Below are 12,795 nucleotides of genomic sequence, written 5' to 3'. Positions count from 1 at the left end.
ATACTAGATGTGGTTGTTAGATCAAAGTATGATATATCTTGACATTTTTCATTGTCAAGTTAAAATTTTCTTGATGTTTTTTCCTTGTCAAGAATGTTCATATTCTTGACATTTCAAACATATCAATGTCGGTGTTTCTTGACATTTTAAAAACGACAAGAAAAGTGACACTTGACATTTAAAAAACGTCAAGAAACACCGACATTGATCCATTCTTGACACTAACTTTCTTAAAACATCAAGAAAAATGATTCTTGACATTTAAATAACATCAAGAAACACTATTTTTGTAGTAGTGCTATTTCTGCGTCCCAAACAAAGACAATCTAGCTCCATAGATGATCTAACTTATCAGATAATAATTACCAACTTAACTTTACGCGTCAAACGCCCCTAAGTGAGTTTTAGGCTTATTCTTTATTGCTTTGTAATTTTATCTAAATTCCTCTTGCATTTTTTTATATTCGTTCTATCTTACTAGAGATTTTTTATTTCTTATTTTTTGTTATGATCTTTTTTTAGGGTGTTTCAAACTTCATTTCAACATGTGAACAATTTCAGCCGTTATAAGAATCCCAATGTTCTTAGACAACTTCGAGAGTATTCTTTCTATGTGTAATTTAATGCTTTCGTCGTTTAGAATTGCATAATTCACTATTATAGAAATTGGATTACTTGACATTTTTTCAATGTCAAGTAAAGGGTATTCGACTGTCAAATATAATGTGATAGCTTGACTCAAAAAAAAAAGTCAAGGCAAATGTTTCTTGATAAAATTTTTGTGTCAAGAAAGATAATACACTTGACATTGGTGGTATGTTAAGTTTATTAATACTTGACATTGATTACGTGTCATATATGATAACTCTTGACGTTTTTTATGTGTCAAGTATATGACTTTTTTTTTTCAAATTAAATGCCTCAATCAATATTCTCATATTCTGCCTTGTATTCCAACAATACAATTACATCAATTAAATAAACATTATACATTTAAGATCTATCAACTCAATATATTCACTAAAAATTCCATATGTTCAACTATGACCTTTCATATGAACACTCATCACAAATTATAACAATATTTCTCTTTCACATATACATGCACAAAATAAAATCTCAACTATTGCTTTTGTATAAAAAAACTCAACTTCCAACAAACACAAAATTGATAAATTGTTTAATAAGTGACCTCTCAACAAAATAATTAATAAATAGTTAAACAATTCTTCAATGCCTCTATTTAAAGACTTTATACTCTAATGATAATCTCAAAACATTAATGCAAAGTCGAGGATAAAGTTGTAACTTTCAAAACAATAGGGGTACTTTTGAAACATAGAGCAAAGTTTAACTGTATTATTGTAATTTGGTCAATTTTATAATAAAAAATATAATATCTAAAAATAAATTTTAAATCCAAAGCTTTCATAGCTCAGTTGGTTAGAGCACCCGTTTAGTAAGCGGGAGGTCTTGAGTTCAACTCTCAATGAAAGCATTTTCTATTTTTTATTAACTCATTACGGATAAAACACTATTTTTCTCCCAATTTTCAAGTTTGTTTTTATTTTGAAGGGGTTGTTCGATGACTAGTAAGTTTTGGTTTTTAGTTTTTAGAAAACGAGTTTGTTTCATTTCCAATTGAGTTTTTTTTTTCAATTTTAAAAAAGTTATTTAAAAATATCAAGAAATTTTGAAAATAGAACAAAGAAAAAAAACGTTAAGGGTACGAATGACATTTGACGAAAACTTGAGCAAAAAAGTCGAGAAGATAGCATGATTTGGGTCAAGAGTGCCAGCTTAGAACGAAAATGTACTTTGGTTCAAGCTAGTATGCTTGGGCTGAGGTCTTGGTTGTGGCCAAGTCTCACCAAATGCCTAATAGGGCATGCCTCACGCATGCCCCTGCCCAACTGACAGTTGTAAGCAAAGTAAAGTCTCCGGCCTAGGCTGAGGCCGACCCCAGCAAATTGCCATACACGGCATAGCCCTCGTAGGCCAAAGCTGAAGAAGTTAAAAGGAAAACCTAAGGCAACTGGGAAACCCAAATGGAAGGGTTGTAGGTCAACTACACCGATAAAAACATCATGGTAGCTCCAAAGGAAGTAAGTCCATTCTAATGTTGGAACTCTCTACTTGTTACACATATTCACTTTCTGACTTATGCATCGAAGCCTGTGTGACAAGTACCATACCAATGTGCAACTTTTTTCATCTTGTAGGACACATTCTTCCTTAAAATACAAATTTACCGTTGTTACCACGTAAAGGTCAAGTGCATTCTCCCTTGTCCAAATTTGGCATCAACAAAAGCTTTTTTTTTTCCAAATTAAATAAAAATAAAAAGCCATTTCGACACTTACCAACTCACAATGAAAGCATTTTCTATTTTTGATAAACTCACGTTCAGTTAAAACCTCATTTTTATCCCAACTTTCAAGTTTATTTTATTTTGGTTTTTAAAGGTTGTTTGATAACCAATTTTGGTTTCTAGTTTTCAAAAAACGAGTTTGTTTTGTTTCAAATTGAGTTTTTTTTTAAAACAAAAATAGATTTTAAAAATGTTAAGAAATTTTGAAAACATGTAAAAAAACCGTTTTCAAAAGTTGGTTCTTGCCTCTAAACTTTTAAAATGTTTATTTTGGTCGTTAAAGCCTTTTTTCCATGAAACTTTAAAATGCCTATGGAGGTTTTTTATCTTTAAAAAAAACACCACTTTGACCTTTATTTTTATTCATCTTGTTTAACGAATTAATGACATAGTTTTACGTATGATACTAACATGTTAATATAAGTTATTTTTGAATTGGTTCTTTCCCATTCAAAGATAACTTCAATGGAATTGATTGTTCAAGTGTTCAAATTTATTATATTTATGTTTGGGCTATTGGGATTGATGCCCTAAATCTCGTGAATCCTATAGTTTGTAATTGTACTATACAAAATGTTTATTTATTTAATAAAATCTTAGATATTTTATTCGCATTTAGTAGTATTAATCCACAAAAAAAATAAACAAACATCCAAGGTTCTATTTTATAGCTTAAACATGTATGTAGAGACATACAGGTGAATTATGTTTAAGTGATAACCTGAATGGTCTGTAATAGATGGATAAGGCTGGGTACTTTATCCTGGTGACACTACGAATACAACCTACTTTGTAGATGTTACAATTGTTGTAAAGTTCTACAAATGATCTGATCCTAATCATTTATGTAGGGACATGTGAGCAGGAGTGTTCTATACAAAAGGATTTGTACAAGATCAGTCCACGAAATGAATAGTCTCATTATATAATATCGTTAATAGTAAAAACTTACATTTCACTAGGAGGACCATAGGTGACATGATCTAAATCCTAAGGGGGTGTTTGGCTCACCAATATGAGTTGAGTTGAGTTAGTATAATATATAAACTCATTGTTTGGTCTACCAACTTTAAATGTTGGTGGAACTGAGTTTGGTATATTTTACCAACTCACTCCCCCTCACCCCAATCACCCTAATTCTCCTTTCTTCTAATGTTTTCAATGGCTTCACCATCGGCCTCTATCACACCTTGGGAACCAACTTCGGGCTCCAATAACCACCTACAATGACAACTTCGATGACCAAATTCGGGCTCCGACAACCACCTCCAATGAATACTCCGATGATAAAATTTGGGCTTTGATAACCACCTCCGACGACAGTTCCGGCGACCAACTCCAGGCTTTGACAACCTTTGAGCGACCAACTTCGACAATCAATTCCGAGCTGTGACAACCACCTCTGGTGACTCAACTCTAATAACCACCTTTGCGCTATCAACTCCTATGACCAATTCCAGGCTTCGACAAGAAACTCCGATGACTAACTTCGACAACCATCTTCGTAGGCTAACCACCTACAATGACAACTTCGATGACCAAATTCGGGCTCCGACAACCACCTCCAATGAATACTCCGATGATAAAATTTGGGCTTTGATAACCACCTCCGACGACAGTTCCGGCGACCAACTCCAGGCTTTGACAACCTTTGAGCGACCAACTTCGACAATCAATTCCGAGCTGTGACAACCACCTCTGGTGACTCAACTCTAATAACCACCTTTGCGCTATCAACTCCTATGACCAATTCCAGGCTTCGACAAGAAACTCCGATGACTAACTTCGACAACCATCTTCGTAGGCTCCGACAACCACCTTCGACTACAAACTCCAATGAAAAACACGTTCAATGACCATCTTTGAGCGAGCAACTTCGATGACCAACTCGAGGCTTCAACCACCTCCGATGACAAACTCCAACAACGAACTCTAATACCACCTTCATGCAATTCAAATTCGAGCTCCCACGGCCACCTTTGACTATAATCTCCAGGAAAATCATCTTCGCCGACCACCTTCGCCTGACCAACTCCAGGATTTGAAAACCATCTTCATGTGAGTAACTTCAGGATTCGACAACCACCTCCAACTATAAACTCCAGTGAAAGCATCTTCGATAATAAACTTTGACAATGGTTTTCGCCTATTATAAGGCTGATGACTGTTAAAGTATGTTGTAGGGTGGTTGATTATGTAAAAAAATATACTAGTTTGTCTACATTAAGTGCAATATTTATACATAAAAATTGTAAAAAAAAATAATTTTATTTAATTGAATCCACATATTAAATGAGTGTTAAAAGTATTTAGATGAAAAATAATTGTGCAGTTGAAAAGTATGTAACCTATAAAAAAAAGATAAAATTAAAATTTTTTCCTATAATATTTTTCAATAAGAATTAGTGAAAATAGAGATTTGTTCTCCGATGATTCTCCAAATTTAGAAGAATTGAAAGTGAAATCTTATTATCATTATTTTTGCTTGTTGGCTCTCATGTAGGTACTAAGTAGAGATGAAGCATTTTGAGAATGGTGAATCTGACTTGGAAGAGGGTAAAATGGGAAAGGACAAAGGTAAAATGGCTCTCTTGCTTGTTCTTTAAATTTTAGGACTTTTTAGGTTGTGGTGCTTAAGTTTAGTAATTTTAAGTTGTTTCAATATATATGTTGCAGTTTTGGTATTTGATGTAGGTGCTCAAAGCGACGAGTTCGAGGTAGGCTACGTTATTCTTGTGGAGGCATGAGCATAGTAAGCGAGATGTGGCTAAGATTACTTCATATAGGATTGATAGGTGTAATTTGTTTTTAATTGTTCTTAGAGGGGATGGGGTTGTTGATTGTACAATAGGAAATGTGTTCATATGGGGGTTAATAGTTTTGTATACTTTTGAAATTGTTCATATGGGGTTTTCCATATTCTTTTAACTTAGAAATACTTTATGAGGTTGTAATATTGACAATATTAAATAAGTGAAGTTTTTATAAAGAGATATTGGTGGAAATTTTGTTGATATATAAGATTTAAATGTGTGTATTGTTTATTTGATTGATGATGTATGTCATATATATACCAGATGTGGTTGTTAGATCAAAGTATGATATATCTTGACTTTTTTCATTGTCAAGTTAAAATTTTCTTGATGTTTTTTCCTTGTCAAGAATGTTCATATTCTTGACATTTCAAACATATCAATGTCGGTATTTCTTGATGTTTTTTAAATGTCAAGTGTCACTTTTCTTGTCGTTTTTAAAACGTCAAGAAAATTGACATTCTTGACACTAACTTTCTTAAAACATCAAGAAAAATGATTCTTGACATTTAAATAACATCAAGAAACACTGTTTTTGTAGTAGTGTTATTTCTACGTCCCAAACAAAGACAATCTAGCTCCATAGATGATCTAACTTATCAGATAATAATTGCCAACTCAACTTTGTGCGTCAAACGCCCCTAAGTGAGTTTTAGGCTTATTCTTTATTGCTTTGTAATTTTATCTAAATTCCTCTTGCATTTCTTGATATTCGTTTTTTCTTACTAGAGATTTTTTTTTTTTGCTATTTTTTGTTATGATCTTTTTTTAGGGTGTTTCAAACTTCATTTCAACATGTGAACAATTTCAGCCATTATAAGAATCCCAATGTTGTTAGATAACTTCGAGAGTATCCTTTCTATATGTGTAATTTAATGCTTTCGTCGTTTAGAATTGCATAATTCACTATTATAGAAATTGGATTACTTGACATTTTTCCAATGTCAAGTCAAGGGTATACTTGACGCTTATAAAAGCGTCGAATATTCGACTGTCAAATATAGTATGATAGTTTGACTCCAAAAAAAAACGTCAAGACAAATATTTCTTGATTAGAGATGTCCATAGGGCGGGGCAAGGACGGGGAAGCCTTCCCCGTCCCCATCTCCTCCACCTATTCCATTTTCTATCCCCGCAAATTTTACCGCGGGGATCGGGTTCTCCACAGGAAAAAATTCCCCGCCTTTATTTTTATGTAACATTTTTTTTAAATTTCAATTAAATATTTTTTTTACAATTCTTTAAACATTTTCAATGAAATTTTCATTTAAAGGAAATATTATCAATTTAACTAATTAAAACAATAATACACATGCAATTTAAAAAATATAATTAAAATGCTAAAATCTCATAATTTGTAAAAATTAAAATTCAACATTTAGAGTATACTAACTTAAATATTATAACATCTAAAGAATTAAAGTAATAAAAATCTTGAACTTAAATAATTAAAACATCCATAATTATCTTAATAAAGTCTACAATATTAATATGAATATATATATATATATATTAATTTATATACAAAGTCGGGGCGGGGTGGGGAAACAGGGCGGGGCCGGGGACGAGGAATATATTCCCCGTCCTCGACCACAAATTGTAAATGGGGAAAAAAATTTCCACTCCCTCCCCCATTCCCCGTGTATTCGGGGATTCCCCGACCCGCGGATTTTTTGGACATCTCTTTTCTTGATACAATTTTTGTGTCAAAAAAGATAATACACTTGACATTGGTGGTATGTTAAGTTTATTGATTCCTGACATTAATTACGTGTCATATATGATAACTCTTTAACGTTTTTTATGTGTCAAATATATGTCTTTTTCTTTTTCAAATTAAATGCCCAATCGATATTCTCGTTTTTTTCCTTGTATTCCAATAATACAATTACATCAACTAAACAAACATTATACATTTAAGATCTATCAACTCAATATATTCACTAAAAATTCCATATGTTCAACTATGACCTTTCATATGAACACTCCTCACAAATTACAATAATATTCTCTTTCACATGTACATGCACAAAATAAAATCTCAACTATTGCTTTTGTATACAAAACTCAACTTTCAACAAACACAAAATTGATAAATTGTTTAATAAGTAACCTCTCAATAAAGTAATTAACAAATAGTTAAACATTTGTTCGGTGCCTCAATTTAAAGACTTTATACTCTAATGATAATCTCAAAACATTCAGGCAAAGTCGAGGATAATGTTGTAACTTTCAAAACAATAGGGGTACTTTTGAAACATAGACCAGAGTTTAAGTGTATTTTTGTAATTTAGCCAATTTTATAATAAAAAAATAATTGAGTTTTTTTTTCTAATTATAAAAAAAGTTATTTAAAAATATTAAGAAAATTTGAAAATAGAACAAAAAAAACGTTTTCAAAAACAAGTTCTTTGCTTCTAAACTTTTAAAATGTTTATTTTGGGCTTTAAAGATGTTATAGGTTATTTAGGACCGAAGGGCACGAACGACATTTGAAGAGAACTTGAGTTGTTTTCAAATTGATTTCTATTGTAAAGATGAAGAAGGGGATCAAGAAGGGGAAACAATGAAAATTTGAGAACTGTTTACACCGTAGATTGAAGTAGATGAGAGTGAAGTAATTGAAGAGGGAGGTGATGTAGTGTAGATTAATGGTTTTTTTTATCTATATTCTAACTATAAAAGACTTTTTCTAATTGTTTTAGATGTTAAGGATATTAATACAACTTTTGAATGTTCAGGGGTATATTTCAAATAAGATACTAACGGTTCTCATCCATATACTAATGGGATGTATATTTTTTTTTACACGTTTAAGTGTTTTTTGTGAAACTTTTGAAACAAAATGCAAAGTTATAGGGTACTTCATGTAATTTAGCCTCCTCCTCCCCCTCCTTATTTTTATTGTTTTTACTTTTATTTTGGTTTTAAAAAAGAACATACTAATGTTATTAACAAATAGTTAAACAACTATTCAATGCCTCAATTTAAAGATTTTATACTCTAATGATAATCTCAAAACATTCATGCAAAGTCGAGAATAATATTGTAACTTTCAAAACAATAGGGGTACTTTTGAAACACAGAGCAAAGTTTAACTATATTATTGTAATTTGGTCAATTTTATAATAAAAAATAAAATATCTAAACATAAATTTTAAATCCAAAGCTTTCATAGCTCAGTTGGTTAGAGCACCTATTTAGTAAGTGGGAGGTCTTGAGTTCAACTCTCAATGAAAGCGTTTTCTATTTTTTATTAACTCATTTCGGATAAAACACCATTTTTATCCCAATTTTCAAGTTTGTTTTTATTTTGAAGGGGTTGTTTGATGACTAGTAAGTTTTGGTTTCTAGTTTTTAGAAAACCAGTTTGTTTTATTTCCAATTAAGTTTTCTTTTTTTCCAATTTTAAAAACGAAATTTAAAAATATTAAGAAATTTTTAAAATAGAACAAAGAAAAAAAATGTATTCAAAAACAAGTCTTTCCTTCTAAACTAAAAAGTTTATTTTGGTGTTTAAAGCTGTTATAGGTGATTTTGGACCGAAGGGCACAAACGATATTTGACGAGAATTTGATCAACAAAGTCGAAAAGATAGAATGATTCGGGTCAAGGGTGACAACTTAGAACCAAAATGGACCTTGGCCCAAGCTAGTATGCTTGGTTGAGGCCTTGATTAAGGCCAAGTCTCACCAAATGCCTAATAGGATATGCCTCACGCATACCCCTGATCAACTGACAATTGTAAGCAAAGTAAAGTGCCCGGTCTAGGGCCAACCCCAACAAATTTCCATACACGACATGACCCTCGTAGGGCCAAGCCGAAGAAGTTAAAAGGAAAACCTAAAGCAACTAGGAAACCCTAAGGGGAAGGGTTGTAGGACATGTACTCCTATAAAAACATCAAGGTAGCTCCAAAGGAAGTAAGTACATTCTAATGTTGGAATTCTCTACTTGCTACACATATTCATTTTCTGACTTATGCATCGAAGCCTGTGTGGCAAGCACCACTTTGTGTGAAGTTCTTTTCATATTGCAGGACACATTCTTCCCTAAAATACAAATTTACTATTGTTACTATGTAAAGGTCAAGTGCATTCTCCTTTGGCCAAAATTTGGCATCAACAAGAGCATATTTTTTCAAATAAAATAAAAAATAAATAGCCACTTCGACTCTTACAAACTCACAAGGAAAGAATTTTCTATTTTTTATCAACTCACGTTCAGTTAAAACCTCATTTTTATCCCAACTTTCAAGTTTATTTTATTTCGATTTTTAAGGGTTTATTTGATAACAAATAAATTTTTGTTTCTAGTTTTCAAAAAACGAGTTTGTTTTGTTTCAAATTGAGTTTTTTTTTTTTCAACTTTAAAAATGTTAGGAAATTTTGAAACATGAAAAAAAAACCGTTTTCAAAAGTTGGTTCTTGCCTCTAAACTTTTAAAATATTTATTTTGGTCGTTAAAGCTTTTTTCCATGAAACTTTAAAATGCCTATGGAGATTTTTTAACTAAAAAAAACACCACTTTGACCTTTATTTTTATTCATCTTGTTTTTTATGATTTAATGATATAGTTTTACGTATGATACTAGCATGTTAATATAAGTTGTTTTCGAATTGATTCTTTCCCATTCAAATATAACTTCAATGGAATTGATTGTTCAAGTGTTCAAATTTCTTATATTTATGTTTGGAATATTGAGGTTGATGCCCTAAATCTTGTGAGTACTGTAGTTTGTAATTGTATTGTACAAAACGTTTATCTATTTAATAAAACCTAGATTTTTTATTCAATATTTAGTAGCATTAACCTACAAAACCAATAAATCAATATCCAAGGTTATCTTCTATAGCTTAAACATGTATGTAGAGACATACAGGTGGATTGTGTTTAAGTGATAACCTAAATGGTCTATTATAGATGGATAAGGTTGGGTACCTTATCCTGGTGACACTATGAATACGACCCGTTTTGTAGATGTTACAATTGTTGTAAAGTTCTACAAATGATCTTATCCTTATCATTCATATAGGGACATGTGAACAGGAGTGTTCTATATAAAAGGATTTGTATAAGATCGGTCCACAAAATGAATAGTCTCATTATATAATACCGTTAATAGTAGAGACTTACATTTCACCAAGAGGACCATAGGTGACATGATATGAATCTTGAGGAGGTGTTTGGCTCACCAATATGAGTTGAGTTGAGTTGGTATAAGATATCAACTCATTGTTTGGTCTACCAACTTTAAATGTTGGTGGAACTGAGTTTGGTATATTTTACCAACTCACCTCAAATCTCCTTTTTTCCAATGGTTTCAATGGCTTCGCCCATCGACCACTATCATACTTCGGGAACCAACTTTAGGCTCCAACAACCACCTACAATGACAACTCCGATGACGAAATTCGGGTATATGGATAAGGCTAGGTACCTTATCCTGGTGACACTACCAGTATGGCCCCTTTTGTAGGTGTTACAAGTGTTGTAAAGTGCTAAAAATGATATGATCCTGATCATTCATGTATTAGACATGTGAGCGGGGATATTCTATGCAAAGAAGTTTGTATAAGATCGGACCATGAAATGCTTGGTCTCATTATGTAACACCGTTCATAATAGAGACTTTCATTTCACCATGATGATCATAGTAACATGACCACAATCCTGAGTGAGTTGTGAACCCCTGCCTATGAGGGTGGTCTTCTAATTTGTATGGGTGAGAGCGGCCAGATTGTCAACTCAATAAGCCTATCATTTTGAGGATTCTTTTAATTGGGGAGCTGGGAATATAGCTACACAAGATGGAATTCACTCCTTCCCGAAGTAGGGGTAAGTAGATAAATTACTTCCTTAAGGGTTGATTCTGAGTCTTGAACAATGTGGCGCCACATCCTCTCCTAGCTCGAGAAGGGTTAAGTCATAGTAGGACTATGATCTATTATTCATTAGAGGGATCAGTGGTACTTAAAGAGTTAGATGTAAATATAGGGGCAAAACGGTAATTTGGCCTAGTTGTACTTACGAGCAATTTGTGAAGGGTCATCGTACTGTTGATTGGTTATATCCAATGGACACAGAAATATATTTGTAGTGCGAAGAGTGCAACTGTCGGTCTTTACTAGAGTGCCTGATAGTTAACAGATGGAGGATAATGTAATTAAAGAGTTTAATTAATTATTCACGTACCATTGGAGCTTCAAGGTATATGTCTATAAGGTCCTCTTGGTAACTCACAATGATTTAGTTGAGAATCAGTTTTTGGGTTAATTTGAATTATTCAAAATAATAAGAGGGAATTTAATTATATATGATATAATTAAATTGATTCAATTATATATCATATAACTGTTATAATGTATTTGATACATTATAGTTTAATTGGAGGAAATAAATATTTGAATGGGATTCAAATATATTTTCTATGAATGAGATTCATAGTTATTAAATTTAATATAAATATGATTTATATCAAATGCCATAAAATAGAAAAAATAAATTATAGTTTATGTTGTATATTATACAATATTAAAACTATAGGTTATTGGTTATATTTGATATAACATATAGTTTAATATAAATAAGATACGATAAGTTAGTTATCATATTTATTTTTATTATTTTATTATTTTGAATAATAAATACTTGTTTTCTCTCCAACCACCTTAGTGGGTGATTAATTGGTTTTATGGCAAAGAAGAATAAAAGAATTTAGTTTCTAATTCTTCCTTTCAAGATCTACACGACATGTGAAAGATTACATGATTGAGAGCTTTGCTATATAATAGAAAGTATCACATAATCGTTCTGTGCTTCAATCTTCTTCCTCCTCCAAACTCAAACAAACCCTCCAAACCAAAATAGTCAGAGCGCACCACTCTTGGATTCTCACCCTAAGAATGCAAAAGGTTCACTCTGGTAGTGTCTCTATTTGGTTCGTGAAGTTCTTGAAGAAGGTCTTCAAGTTTTTGCTAAGTTCGAGGTTCGTGACTGTTCAAGGGATTTACAAGAAGAAAAGTTCTTGAAAGGTTACATCTCTTGAATTCTTTTCTTATTTAAAGCATGTTGTAATTTACTATATGAATGCATATCTTGTATGTTTACTGTAAATTTATTTTTCAATCAAAATGGTATTTGGACGATCTACTTTCGCTCAAGGATCTCTGTGAAATGAGTTCCTTTAATTGGTATCGAGGTTGCAGTTCTGATTCCAAATTCTATTTCGGTATTGTATTCGTTTACAATAGTGGTGGGTTTTAGTTTTTACAGTGCTTTTATATGATAAATGTATGTGGATGGTTGTTGATGGATGTTTCGGGGTAGTTATATCTGTTTATGGCTTTCTATTTAATTTTACAAAGTTAATTTGTAAGGGCCCCTGCGTTTTTTAGCATTAAATTTGCAATCGAGTCTGTATTCGTTTAGTTTTGAGTCACTCGTGAGACATCAGAAGAAAGGTTACAGTGCGTTTCAATGGAGAAGACAAAACGGTGGTTGCTGCATCGTGTAGTTGGAGCTAAACGATCGTTTAGATTTTTTTATGCAATCGTGTAGAGTTTATTACACGATCGTGTAACATTTGCTAAACGATCACATAGCTAATGT

General features: G+C 32.1%; 2 non-coding genes across 2 annotated transcripts; both read left to right on the top strand.

The window, feature by feature from the left end:
* Positions 1–1,424: 1,424 nt before the first annotated feature.
* On the top strand, positions 1,425–1,498 carry TRNAT-AGU (transfer RNA threonine (anticodon AGU)). The gene has a single exon. It is a non-coding gene; the product is annotated as a tRNA-Thr (tRNA).
* Positions 1,499–8,352: 6,854 nt separating this feature from the next.
* On the top strand, positions 8,353–8,426 carry TRNAT-AGU (transfer RNA threonine (anticodon AGU)). Its single transcript has one exon. It is a non-coding gene; the product is annotated as a tRNA-Thr (tRNA).
* The last annotated feature ends 4,369 nt before the right edge of the window (positions 8,427–12,795 follow it).

Source organism: Benincasa hispida, unplaced genomic scaffold (genome assembly GCF_027475165.1).
Source record: "Benincasa hispida cultivar pf3 unplaced genomic scaffold, pf3_genome.v1.1 HicScf1326, whole genome shotgun sequence".
In the NCBI taxonomy this organism is placed as follows: domain Eukaryota; kingdom Viridiplantae; phylum Streptophyta; class Magnoliopsida; order Cucurbitales; family Cucurbitaceae; genus Benincasa; species Benincasa hispida.
Note: the sequence above shows the minus strand (reverse complement) of the source record. Positions and strands in the feature narration are given on the sequence as shown.